Source organism: Plecotus auritus (genome assembly GCF_963455305.1).
Source record: "Plecotus auritus genome assembly, chromosome: 8".
NCBI lineage: Eukaryota > Metazoa > Chordata > Mammalia > Chiroptera > Vespertilionidae > Plecotus > Plecotus auritus.
Genome location: NC_137782.1, coordinates 124,322,833 through 124,335,789, shown reverse-complemented (window position 1 = coordinate 124,335,789; position 12,957 = coordinate 124,322,833). Strand labels below are relative to the sequence as shown.

At 39.8% G+C, this 12,957-nt stretch overlaps 1 protein-coding gene across 4 annotated transcripts in view; it reads left to right on the top strand.

Annotated features, from left to right (window-relative positions):
- Positions 1-5,949: 5,949 nt before the first annotated feature.
- Positions 5,950-12,957, top strand: part of CTNNA2 (catenin alpha 2) — a 1,121,468-nt gene continuing 1,114,460 nt past the window's right edge. For 3 of the 4 annotated variants that reach the window (XM_080682951.1, XM_080682954.1, XM_080682953.1), the window contains exon 1: positions 5,950-6,209. The gene's annotated coding sequence lies outside the window, so the exon portion shown is untranslated. The remainder of the gene's footprint in view (positions 6,210-12,957) is intronic. The other variant, XM_080682952.1, reaches the window with a different exon arrangement.

The following is a 12,957-nucleotide window of genomic DNA, read 5'->3' as shown; positions in this document are numbered from 1 at the left end:
TTCCAAACAAGTCTGTGCATGAGCAGCCCCAGGTGTTTATTGGAATCCTTATGCTTAATCTTTGGGTGTATTTGCTTAAAGAACACTGCAGACACATGTGTCCTCCCACTATTACTTACCTTACTGATTATATCTAAAAGATAAACTTTATCCTAAACTGCTATTACAATAAAAGCCTAATGAGGCAGGCAATCGAGGCTATCTGGTTCCTTTAGCCAGGCAGTCCCTTAGCCCTCTCTTTCACAGCAAACATGTTAGAGTAACCATTCATCCATTGCTCAGGTTCTGCAGGTCAGCCCCGGCACCATGCCCTTCCTCAAAGTCTTTTTGGCAATTGTTCCTCTTTTTGCAAATGGTCACAGGAGTGATAATATGAACCAGAGTATCCCATTTCTGTGGTCACAGTAATTGGTTCATATAGGAACACGAGGCCCCACAAAAGTCAATCAGAACCTATATTACAATTAATATTTTTAATGACCCCTGTATCTAGCTAAGTCTTGCTGAGACACACCTTACACTTCCCAGATACGGGAGCCAGAATTTCCCTTTTGCTCAAAGTAGTTTAATGTGGATTGTACCACTTGCTATTGAAAGAACTCAGACTAAAACTAGTCCTCCTTAGAGCAGAATTTGGAAAATGGTATTTCAGGGGAAAATGATAGGCTTTTACAAAATTTATTAAATAGTAGCCCCAGCTTTCTCTAATGGAAATGGGTCTATTAGGAGACCTGAAGATGGGGGTGACATATTTAGCATAAGAAGACACGTTACAGGCTATTTTTTAAAATATCTTTTATTGATTTTTTATAGAGAGGAAGGGAGAGGGATAGAGAGTTAGAAACATCTATGAGAGAGAAACATCGATCAGCTGCCTCTTGCAAACCCCCTACTGGGGATGTGCCCACAACCAAGGTACATGCCCTTGACTGGAATCGAACCCGGGACCCTTCAGTCTGCAGGCTGACACTCTATCCACTGAGCCAAACAGGTCATGGCTATTTTTAATTTTTTAAAGATAATTTGGAAATAGAAGATGATGGAAAGAGACCAAAAAAATGGTCAAAATATACCAAGGAATACTTATCTTAATGTCTGATTCTTTCACTCATTCATATTACAAATATTAATTAAAGGAAGAGTACATTTATTTATGGACAATAGTGTGCTGGAAACTTGATAAATATTACTTCATATTTTTTACACAGTCAGGAGATAGGAAAAAAAATTGCCACCATTTTACAGATTGTGAAACTAAGTTTTATAAACATAATGTTACAAACTAGACTATGGTAATGCTGGAATTTAGAGGCACTCCTAGGTGCCATCCAATGAAGTTGCTCCTTTGTTGTTTTTTTGCAGATGAGGTAAATGATATAGAATCTCTGTGTATTCATTTTCTAACACTGCCTCCACAAATTGCCCCCAATTTAACAGCTTAAAAGAAAACAAATTTATTCTCTCACAGTTCTCATAGTTCAGAAGTCTAGTGGGTTAGACCCTGCTTAGAGTCTCACAAGACCAATACCAAAGTGTTGACAGGTCTGAGTTCCTTTCTGGAGGCTCTAGTCCACAATTCATTCCTAGGCTTGTTCAGGTTGTTGGCAGAATGCATTCCCCTGTGGTAGTAGGACTCAGGACTGTTTTTTTGCTGATCGTTGTCAAGAATTACTCTCAGCTTCTAGAAACCACCCTCATTCCCTGGTTTATGGCCCTCTTCAAAGCCAGCAGAACCAGTCAAGTTGTTCTCATACCTGGAATCTCTCTGACTCATTTCCATCTGCCTCATCTCTCTGATGAATCTCTTGGCTGTAGCCAAGGACAGATTTTCCACACTTAAGAGTACAGGTGATTATATTGAGTCTATCCGGATAATCCAGGATAACCTCTCTTCTTCAGATTATGTAACTCTAATCACATCTGCAAAGTTCCTTTTGCCAGGTAACATAACATATTCACAGGCTCAAGGGAATGATACATGGGAATCTTAAAGGGGTTCATTATTCTGCCTACTATATCCTATCTATATAATATAATACTACACATACATGATTATCTGAGGGCATAAATGATTAATATACTTATGTAGGAAAATTAGAGTTGATAGAATAAGTAGAAAACAAGAATTCTAAAACAAGTTACATATATATATGTATATATATATACACACACACACACATATATTTGTGATGAAAGTAGTACATAAAAACAACAAAGGTGGGTTTTATTGGTTATTTTTTAGGAAAGATGAAATCTGCTGTTAGATTTGTGAGAACAAACTCAATCAAGTGAGAAGAAATCCTGGGGTACTATTCATATGTAACAAATATTGTGACAAGGTGGGACATATTTAAAAAGTGCTTAAAAAGTAAAATTTCTGTTTTATCTTTACTCATAATTGCCAAAAGTTGGAAGCAACAAAGATGTTCTTTAGTCAGTGAATAAACAAACTGTGGTACATCCAGACAATGGATAGATTCAGCACAAACAAGAAATGAGCTATTAAGTCATGAAAAGACACAGAGGGGACTGAGATGCATATTGCTAAGTGAAAGAACTCAATATGAAAAAGGCCATGTACTGTGCGATTCCAACTGTATGACATTCTGAAAAAAGGGAGAACTAAAGATACGGTGAAAAAGAACAGTTGTTGCCAGGGGCTGGAGGGAGAGTGAGATGAATAGGCAGAGCACCTATGGTTTTTACTAGTAGGGCAGTGAAACCATTCTGTATGATACTACAATGGTTATACATGTCATTTATATATTTTTCAAAACCCATAGAATATATAAGAGTGAACCTTAGTGTCAACTATGGACTTTGAGTGATAATGATGTGTCAATGTAGGTTCATCAGTTGTAAGAAAGGTAACACTGTGTTACAGGATGTCAATAGTGGGGGTGGTTTTGCTTTGGTGGCAGCAAGAAATGTATGGAAATTCTGTACTTTTTGCTCAATTGCTGTGACCCTAAAACTGCTGTGCAATATAAAGTCTTTAAAAAATGAATTGCTCAGGAGGACTTGATAGGAAAATTTTAGGAGCTGACAGGCTGAATGAGGGTTCCAGTGTGCAGAGACCAGACATTGAAGTGTATAAGCACTAGGGATAGTTTTACTTAGGATTGCCAGTAATGGTTTGGTGTCTATTCTAAAAAGTCTATATGTCATATGGCAGGTTAAATTGTACTGTAATTACATATTACAGTTTTTCATCTGCACACAATAATATATTTCTAACATTACTCTTATTGTCTTTCATTTCTGTTGGTATAAATATTTAATATGAATGGGGAAAGAGGAAGCTGCTTGTTTTTCTGAGGGCTGTATATGTTTATGTCATTGAAATGAAGGACAAAACTTCAATCAAGAAATCTAAAATAAAACAAAACCAAAAAAAAAAAACAACAAGAAAAAAAGAAAACTGAAAACTGCTAGACTCAGCAGTTAAAAAAGTAAAGAAATAAAAATAAAAATCATTCCCTTAGCTTAGGATGGGGACAAGTAAAATGATAGTTTCTCAGTATCCAATGATAACCACTATTTATACAAGGGCATTTAGACTATTATCAAAGAGAAAGAAATATGGCTTAATTTTGATGGTTAATAAGGTATCTAGGGGTTTCAGTTCCCCTTTATTTAAAACATAAGAGAGTTAGTAAATTATTTTGAGGCCGAGAAAAAAATCTCAGCTGCCACTTGCCTGCTTGTGACTTAAGTGCATTGCCCCAGTAATTTGTTATTACTATCTAATTGACAGAAAACAGTTTGGTGCATTTTGAGGGAAGAGTGAGTGAGGCCAAGGGTTTGAGAAATAAGGAATGGCTTTTATGCTGTTATTTTTTATTACCTATAATTTAAAGCAGTTGCATGGACACCTTATAAATATTTTAAAAGTGACTTTTAAATGTTTTTAAAGTCACTACAAAACAAAAAAGACAAAAATCTCATTTTGACAAGACAACAATTGGTCTACATTAGTTTTTATTTCTGTCTGCTGCCGACTAAAACAGAATTAAATATTTACGCCTCATTTAAAACAATACACAAAGCTATAAATGAATGTTAGAGATGAACTTGTCTGATAACTCTTTGGCCTGTATTTTTTAGTTTATCCCCTTCAGCCTGACTAGTGAATAAAAAATCACAGTAACAACAACACCAAGAACAAGTCAATCTTTGAAAGTATTCTACCTCATTTAACTGAGACTATTTTACCCTTTCCACATTCTTGGACCATTTAAAATCAGAGGTGTCTCATTCCTCCAGGAAGATACTGTGCAGCAGTGGCATGAAGCATCCTTATTTATATTCAATCACCTCCCTGGCGAAATTATCTCCCTCTTACCCCTTCAGAGCCTTGTGAGGCCTCCCTAAATCTTATATTTTCTTCAAAGTCTAGTTGCAGAGTCTAATGCCTTTACATCCTATTCCAGGTACGTTCTTTCCTTATTCCACTCTGATCACATCTTTTGGCACACACAAATCCTTTGGAGCTCCGCTTGTGCTTAGAAGCACATCCTGTACCTTCTTTGGCGTCTATCCTGTTTCTATAGGCTGAGAATAGGGGAAAAGCTTGGTGGGAGGAGCATTCTCTGCTGCTGTCCACGGTCCTGAAACATTGTTGTGGACTAAGGAGGTTTTTCTTAAGCCTGCATCTGGGGACTCCTATTTTCTTCCAGGAATTTTTAAATCGGCAAAGTAGTGCTGACAAGGAAAAGTAAGGCGAGAAGATACTGGAGGAGAAAGAGAGGAATGGACAGAGGTAGAGCTCACATGACATTGCCGGGAGAAAATAAGGTACTTGGCTTTGACATAATTTTCAAACAATTGCAGATGCCAGAGTGGGAACCAGAGGGGGATATACCATAGGTGATATAGCCAATGAAGAAGGAATGGGGAAAAAAAAGTGTGTATTAAGTGATATAGAGCCGTACCAATGTCGGCATGAGAAAACACATTGAAGTTGCTGTGGGCGAGACCAGACAGGCAGCATGCTGTGAACGCAGCATCGCTTGTGTCAAACCAAACTGACATAGGTTTTTTTTCTTTATTTTCCTCTCTTGGTTTTAAAACAAGTTAGTTGGCATTGCAGCAGAACAAATATCACTATAACTCATGTTTCAGATTGTGCACCTCTTTGATTCTAGCGCTTCTGTAAGTTACATTCAACCCTCAGTTGATGTAGTGGGCAGAGCACAAAGACTCACTGAGATCGCTATACAAGTTCCCCCAACTAAAGTGTAACCTCCTCTTGGACAAACACGAGATATTAAACGTTTTTGCATATCTCAAAATGCCAAAGTAGAGTTCCTGGCTCACATGAGATGTTCAGGAATATCCTTGAAATCAATAAAATAATCACAATGCCTTCCACAGAGAAAGTGCTCAACAAAGGCTTGTTAAATGAGCAAATGCCCCGTTTGCTATAACACTCCCGTGCTATTCTTGCTCCTTTTACTGTCCATTTTCCCTCCTCTGGGGACTTAAGGTCCCAGCAAACCTCCCTCCAGTCACTACTTTCGCTGCACTGGGGCCCTGACCTCCTCCTGCCACAGGTCTGTGCCCTCTGTGGCTCACGCTTTATTCCTACTATTCAACCCTAGTCCCTTTTCCCCTCCTGGATCTCTCTCGCACTGGGTCTCTGTCCCAGTCCTCCAGCCTCCCCGCAACTCAGCTCCAGGTCCCCGCCCGCAGGGTAACGCGGTTGTCATGGACACGGCACCTGCGCCCTCCACTACCATCCCCTCCCCCCACCTGCCGCACGGAGCTGGGGGCTTCTCCAACTCCGACCCCGCCCATCCCGCTCAGAGCTCCCAGGCCCGGCTCTCTCGCGCCACCCCACCCGGGCCTGTGCTTCCCAGAGACCCGCGGAGCTGCGGGGGCCGCGGGGGCGCGCTAGGCAGCAAGCGGCCGCGCCTGCGCACTGACTCCCTCCCCTAGCGGCGATCCGGGCCGCTGCTGCTAGCGCTGGGGCTGGACACGGAGCGGGAGGGGGGCGGGGGGAGCGGCTCCGCTTCCAGGCTCGAATGAGGCGGAGACCCGGGCTGGCGGGCGGAGCAGGAGGCACCGCACCTCGGCCAGAGGCGGCTGCTGCAGCTGCTGCCCTTGTGCTCGCCGCCGCCTCTCCAGCCCTTCTGTGATTACGCTTCCAGCTGCTAGGCACCGGCGAGAAAGAGGAGGAGGCGAGAAACTCCCACCGACCCACCGAGGTGAGTCCCGAGCAGAGCATCCTCCATCCTTGTCTGCCTCCCTCCCTCCCAACCTCCCTCCCTCCCATCCTTTCCATCCTCCCCTCCCTCCCAGCTCTCCAACCCTCCCGCCCTCATCCTTCCCAACATCCCTCTCTCCTCTCCCCTCCTTTCTCCCTTCCAGCCTTCCTTTCATCCCTTTCTTCCTCTCTGCCGGCCTCACTTCCTTCCCACCCTTTCTTTCTTCCTCGTCTTCCTTCCAGCCACTCGCCCTAGAGCGCTGCTCTGCATCCTTTTCCTCTTGTCTCCATCTCTTTAACCCGCTTTCTTCACCCCTTCCCGATGGGAGATCCTTTGCCTGCTTAAGTGTCCGGATTCAGGGGCTTCCAGAAAATTGGGCACATATACTGAGAGACATACTCTTCCACGGCGGATACCTTGCAGGTCCCGACGTTATTTGGATTAAGGGTCAAGTTGGAAAGAGTAGTAGGAACTGAAAGGGGAAGAGGCTCGAGGAAGAATCTATGGATTTGTGCTGTATTAGAGGGGGGGTGGGGAGGGTTGTCACTTGGACATGTTGCCAACAGCCCCCCACACCCCTCTTTCGCCGTTTGTGTTTTCCTCTTGGGAATTACATATTCTCAGTGTGTGTCTCACTCATTTAGAATCCAGGTTTCCCTGCTTTGATGGTCTCTGTGTGAAGCCACAAGGAAAGAAGAGAACAAGAAAGGGGAGGGGAGGGAAGGGTGGTAGCAGTGGACGCTGCTGTGTCCTTTCCCCCTGGGCCTATTTGGATGGATGTTTTCAAACCACCCGCCTAACATTTGGCTTGGAATTGAACCCCTGTGTCCTTAGTCCTGTCTCTGCCTACTTCAAAGGCGCAAACTCTCTAAACTTTAATGCGTGTGCACCACATTATTATTTATGCAATGTTTTTATCAGCACGCAAAACACTGAAGTGGATTGATTTTGGGAAAATGGGGAGTAGAGGGTGGAAGAGATGCACTTTGTTCATTACGGGTTAACTTCTAAAGAGGACAATGGATAGGCAGTTCTGGAGTAATGAGGTTATACTCCACAGGCTTATCAATATACCACTTTGATAGCATTAGCTGCCTGATAGCCTGTAGCAGATGACCTTACCCCCCTCGAATCCCCCTTACAGGAACTGTGAAGATGTTTGTAGAGAAACATACTGTGTGATTCCCTTTGCAGTTTATGGGAAAGTTGAATTAGCTCTGGGGTCATTATTAACAATTTAAAATTTCAGTTGCTTTGGCACGCATTGTTTTCACCAAGTCATATGTTTTACTTTGCTTTCTTTAGCTTACACTCCAACCCCTTCTATTATATATGTTAATAGTAATTTGGCAGTTTTCCTTTTTGCAAGCATGGCTGCTGCAAAGTTTATTTATGTGTGGTGAGACAGCCATGCCTCAGAATGTTTAGTGTACTCATCATTTCAGAAAGGTCCAACGAACAGCATAAGTACAAATAAAAAAAAATGGAGTCTTTAGAAGCCTGTATTTTGCCCTATCTATAGTCCCCTTTAAAAAAAGAACAAAAGCAGAAAATAGTATCTGTAGAATAGCTATGTTTTATGTTTAATGAGTGTGTGGGGAGGGACTGAAATTAATTGCGGATTCAGTGAAGCTGCCAGTAAAAAAAACTATTCTGTGGAGCAAATTATTGATTTTTTTTTCTTTTCATCGAAATTATTAGATGCTAGTAGTACAATATGCACTTTTACATTTTATGAGAATGTGAAGTAGGAGTTGAGATGAGAATTACCTTTCAAAGTGATGGAGTGCTGGTTTGATGAGGAGCTGATACAGTTAATCATCTGAAACAGTTTTTAGGAAGTGAGTGATATTAGGAATGATGGACCCACCCCCTGCCCCAACTCCCCTTGGTAGGAATGCAATTCCACTAATGGCTTGGCTGACTCTGCAGCTATGTGGCTGAAGTGTAGTTGAATTATGAGTGTTACCAACGTTCTGATACAGAATTGCAATCAGCCCTGTGTGCATTGGAATGACTACCTTATTTTAAAATGAACACAGTTGTAGATAGGGGTGGTGTTGTTGGTGATTTTTTTTTTTTTCCTGGAATGCCATGAAGCAGGTAAAAACTTTGGTGGTGATTGTATATGAATACAATAAACTAATACTATCCTAATATACTTTCAGATGACTTTTCCCTCCCAGTAACTCTACTGCTCTCTCTCTGTGGGGCTTCATATATGTAATGTGGTAAGGAAGCAGCCCTGCTCATTTTAAAAAAATATTTATTTTTATTGATTTCAGACAGTAAGGGAGAGGGAGAGAGAGATTGAAACATCAATGCTGAGAATCACTGATTGGCTGCTTCCTGCATGCCTCCTACTGGGGATTGAGCACACAACCCAGGCATGTGCCCTTGACTGGAATCAAACCTGGAACCCTTCAGTCCGCAGGCCGATGCTCTATCCACTGAGCCAAACCGGCTAGGGCTGCCCTGCTTGTTTTTATTGCAGTTTAATATAAAGAGTGATGTGGGTATGTGCTCAGTTTTTAAATATTGTGCTTACTAGGGAAAGAAAGGTACCTTTTATTTGTTTCCTTTGTAAATATTCATTCACTTACTGAAAACAAAATTTACAAGGTTATTAAAGAAAAGAAATGAACACTTGTTTACAGCTAGATTTTGAGAGAGACTTGAGTAAAATTAATAAAACATGAAAGACAAGCAGCTAATGTCTTATAGAAGCAGCCTGCTACTCTGACTATAATCCAGTTTACAGATAAAGACCAACTTCTGAAGAATTTCATTTCTACAGGCTTTTGCCTTTAGTTTATTGGACCTTTAAGAATGTATAGTGTATATAAAGCCCAACAGAACATTTTGTGTACCTCATAGGAAATATCCTGGAACATTTTCTGTGCTTCCCTCAGAACTCTTAAAACCTGTCTAACCCTGTGCTTAGTGGTATGAGGTTTTCAAAAGAAGTAAAAGACACTCTTTGACCTTAGCTTACACTCTAGTTGAGAACGGGCATTTGCATGAGGTCATATTTCACAGTAGCAAAGAAGGAGATCTTTGGAGGGAACTTTAGATTTGAGTGCATGCTCTATTTAAGCAGTGGAGTGTTGTGCCCTTGCATGCTATTTAAGTATTTTTCCCTCATCTGCAAAATGGGAATTATGGTAGAGTCAGGTTCATGAGATTGCTTTAGGGGTTAAATGTGTTAGGCACAGTACTAGGTACAAAGCATGTGTTAAGTAAGCATAATTATAATGAGGAGAAATGGTTTAAAAAGAGTCCAAGACAATATATGATGATGTACTGGAAAGAAATGAAGACCATGTGTTAGAGGAGTTCCAAAGAGGACAGACGTTTCTGGAACCAGGGAAAGATTCCATCCAGGAGTAGCACTTGAGCTTAAACAGACTCTTGAGAAGAATTTCATGCATGGTGGGTCCCACAGCTGGAAAAGCAGAGCAGAAGGAAGCCTGGTGTGTTTGGGAAGACTGTTCTGGAATTTTTGACATACTGATGAGTATATTAAAAAGCATTAGATATATAGAGTCAGAGTAATTACAGTATCAGTTGGGATAAAACAATTTCTTGTGCGTGAGGTCCATTTTATCATAGAGTGTTCAGCTACCCAGGGGAGTTTAAGTTCTTTGCCTCACCTGAAGCTCCATCCCAAGACACTGAGGAATCCAAGGTCTGTGTCACAAGGTGGGCCCAGAGTATTGTTTTTATTCTTTTCTTTAAACTTAAAGGCATACAGAAAACCTGACCTTTCTAAACAATCGTTTAATATTATGATAATATAAATAATATAATTATCACAGCTCTCTCCTATTTTGCAAAATATTTCAGGATTGTAGAAATATTGGAGAACAACAACCAGGATTATTTTATATTGACATATATGAAGCCAGTGTTAGAGTAATTGTATTTTCTGGAACTTTATTTTCCCTTTATTATTGACCTTACTTAATTACCACAAGCCCTTTTCTTGAGGGGTGTGTGTGTTCAAGATTATTAATAATTCCAAATGGGTTATGATCTTTCAAGTATTTTATTGGGGGTGAAGGTGGGTTAAGGATAGAGGGTCTATCTGGCATTGTGTCTGAGCAAGTGAAATATCTTCTCAGTGTGGGGTGGCAATTGCTCACTGGCTAAGTCTGTTGGTAAGCCTTTGTGTTTGGTTGGTGTTCATTAACTTTTTTGAAATATATATCCATGAATAATTTATCCAACATTATAAGTGATATGATTAAGTTATTTTATATATATAAAAAGAGATTTTTAGAACATTTTACCTGTAGGTAACAAAGGTCAGTTTTTATAGTGTTCATGTTTAATCCATTTTAAATAGACACAATCTCATTGCTTTCTCCAACATAGTTAAAGGTTTTCTTATATTTATTATTTTGTAGTTCTAATAAGATAAGAAATTGGTTTTGTGAATATTGTCTTAAGATACATAGTTAGAATATGAATACATATATAAAAGCTAACAGTTTAACAGATCACAGACTGTAGCATTTTTATTTTATATTTTGAGGTTTTTCTCAATATTCTGATGTTTTAAAGATTCAGTAGATCTAAATAAAATATCTTCAAATATATTACCTCTAGTCAGTTCCATATTAAAGCATCAGTAATTTTTGAAAAATTTTACTTTGGGGCATTTTTATTTTTTTCAAATGTGAATTTTACTGTGGAGGTGAATTCTAACTCAACCACAAGTATGCATTTTATAACTCTTTGAAATTATTACTTGTAACACGTTATAAAAAAAAAACACAAAGAGATAGTCTGACTTTATAAAGCTTAATTTTACCGGACTTCTTTTATGCCTTTGTTTAAAGGCTGCCTGTGTATACAACTCCGAGACTTACTTTTCAGCTGTGAGTCCCATGTGCATTAACAGGGGTGAAATAAGAATTGTGAACTCAGGTTAAGGTGTTGGCCAAGCAGAGAGGTGGAGTAAGGATGAAATAAAATGAATTTATTTTGTTCATCTATTGAGCTGAAAATTTATAACTGTCTGATTAATTAGGGGTTTCTTATGTTTTTGCTCCCATGCAGATACAATCCATGTTGCAGTTGTTTATATAGACACATATATGTATATACATATATGTATTTTTTCAGTTAACAGTCTTTCAAACTGGATCATGGATGAGAAACATATATGTAAAACCAGGTATTGGTTTTTCAGTATCTTGCTAGTTTTCAGTGTCTTGCTATTTTGTTTACTTATCTTTCTGGGAGAGCCAAGTAATGCAACACTTGTGGAAGTTGCCCAATTGGGATAGAGATCCAGATCAGCTAACATCCTAACTTGCTTCAGTGTTCCTACATTAAATGACTGACATGCCATTGTGTTGGGGTAGAAATAATTTAATTTTATAAAATCACAAAGGCTATAGAAATATTAATAGGACACTTTTGATATATTTATTTAATGCAAATTGGGTTTATGTTGTTCATTCTATATTGGCAGTAAATCTATAATCTTTTTTTTATGGTGCCTTGGTGTTTCACAACTAAAGGTATTAACTCTTTTTAAAAAATATATATTTTTATTGATTTCAGAGGGGAAGGGAGAGGGATAGAGAGATAGAAACATCAATGATGAGAGAGAATCATTGATCAGATGTCTCCTGCACAACCCCTACAGAGGATCTAATCCGCAACCGGTCATGTTCCCTGACAAGTAATCGAACCATAGCTTCCTGGTTCATACGTAGATGCTCAACAAAGCTATTAACTCTTAATGGAGACATGTCAGTTCTCCCATAGCCTACTAGAAATGACAAGGATGCCATAAATGACCAAAGGATCTGATGTTATCATCTGATTTTAATTGTGATTGGAGAAGGGTTTGGTGAGAATCCAGTCATCCAAGTGTATCTGAAATTCATAGGGCCCGAAGCAGTTGTTAAATACCATTAATCCATCTTTCATTAAGGAGGTAGGAATGTACCTTAAATATCTCAGGAAGAACGGATTGTCCTCAACTAGTTCTAGGAGAGGGCAGCCCATAATTCTTGAGAATTTACAACTACTCTTCATTTTTTTCTTCAGGTATTGATACCTGCCAGTGTTATTTAATGAGATATGCCCCATTTCCCCTCTCAATTATGCAGAAATGGCATAAAGAGGTTTATATAGAACTCCTTGGAAAAAAATGTCAGCGTTTACATTTATCCCTCTATTCAATTATATGTTCAATGTATTTTTTAAAAACAGTAACCTAACCTGAATTCATTCAACAGGACTTTTTAAAATCCCTGCTCTGTGAAGAGCATTGGGCTAGATTATCTATATATATAAAGGCTAATATGCAAAGTGTCCCCTCAGGAGTTCGACCAGGAGACCAGGAGCTCAATCACTTGCGTGTGCTGACCACCAGGGGGCAGCACAGAAGGAAGGCTCTGGACAGCAGCTGGCAGCTGGGGAAGGAAGGCCCTGGCCAGCAGCTGGAAGGCCCTGATCTACTCTGATCACCGGCCAGGCCTAGGGACCCTATGCATGCACGAATTTCGTGCACCAGACCTCTAGTAATTTTATAAAAGCACTGAATCAGACATCAGGACACCTGTGTTCTTCCTCCAGGTTTTCAGCTAATTAGTTATATGACTAGACAAGCCTCAAGCTCTCCAAAGCTTATTTATTAAATGTCTAAGTGACTTGGACTAGATGATATATGGAATGTCTTCTAGCTATAAAATTCTAAATTTCCACGTGTGATTATTCTTTAAAATTT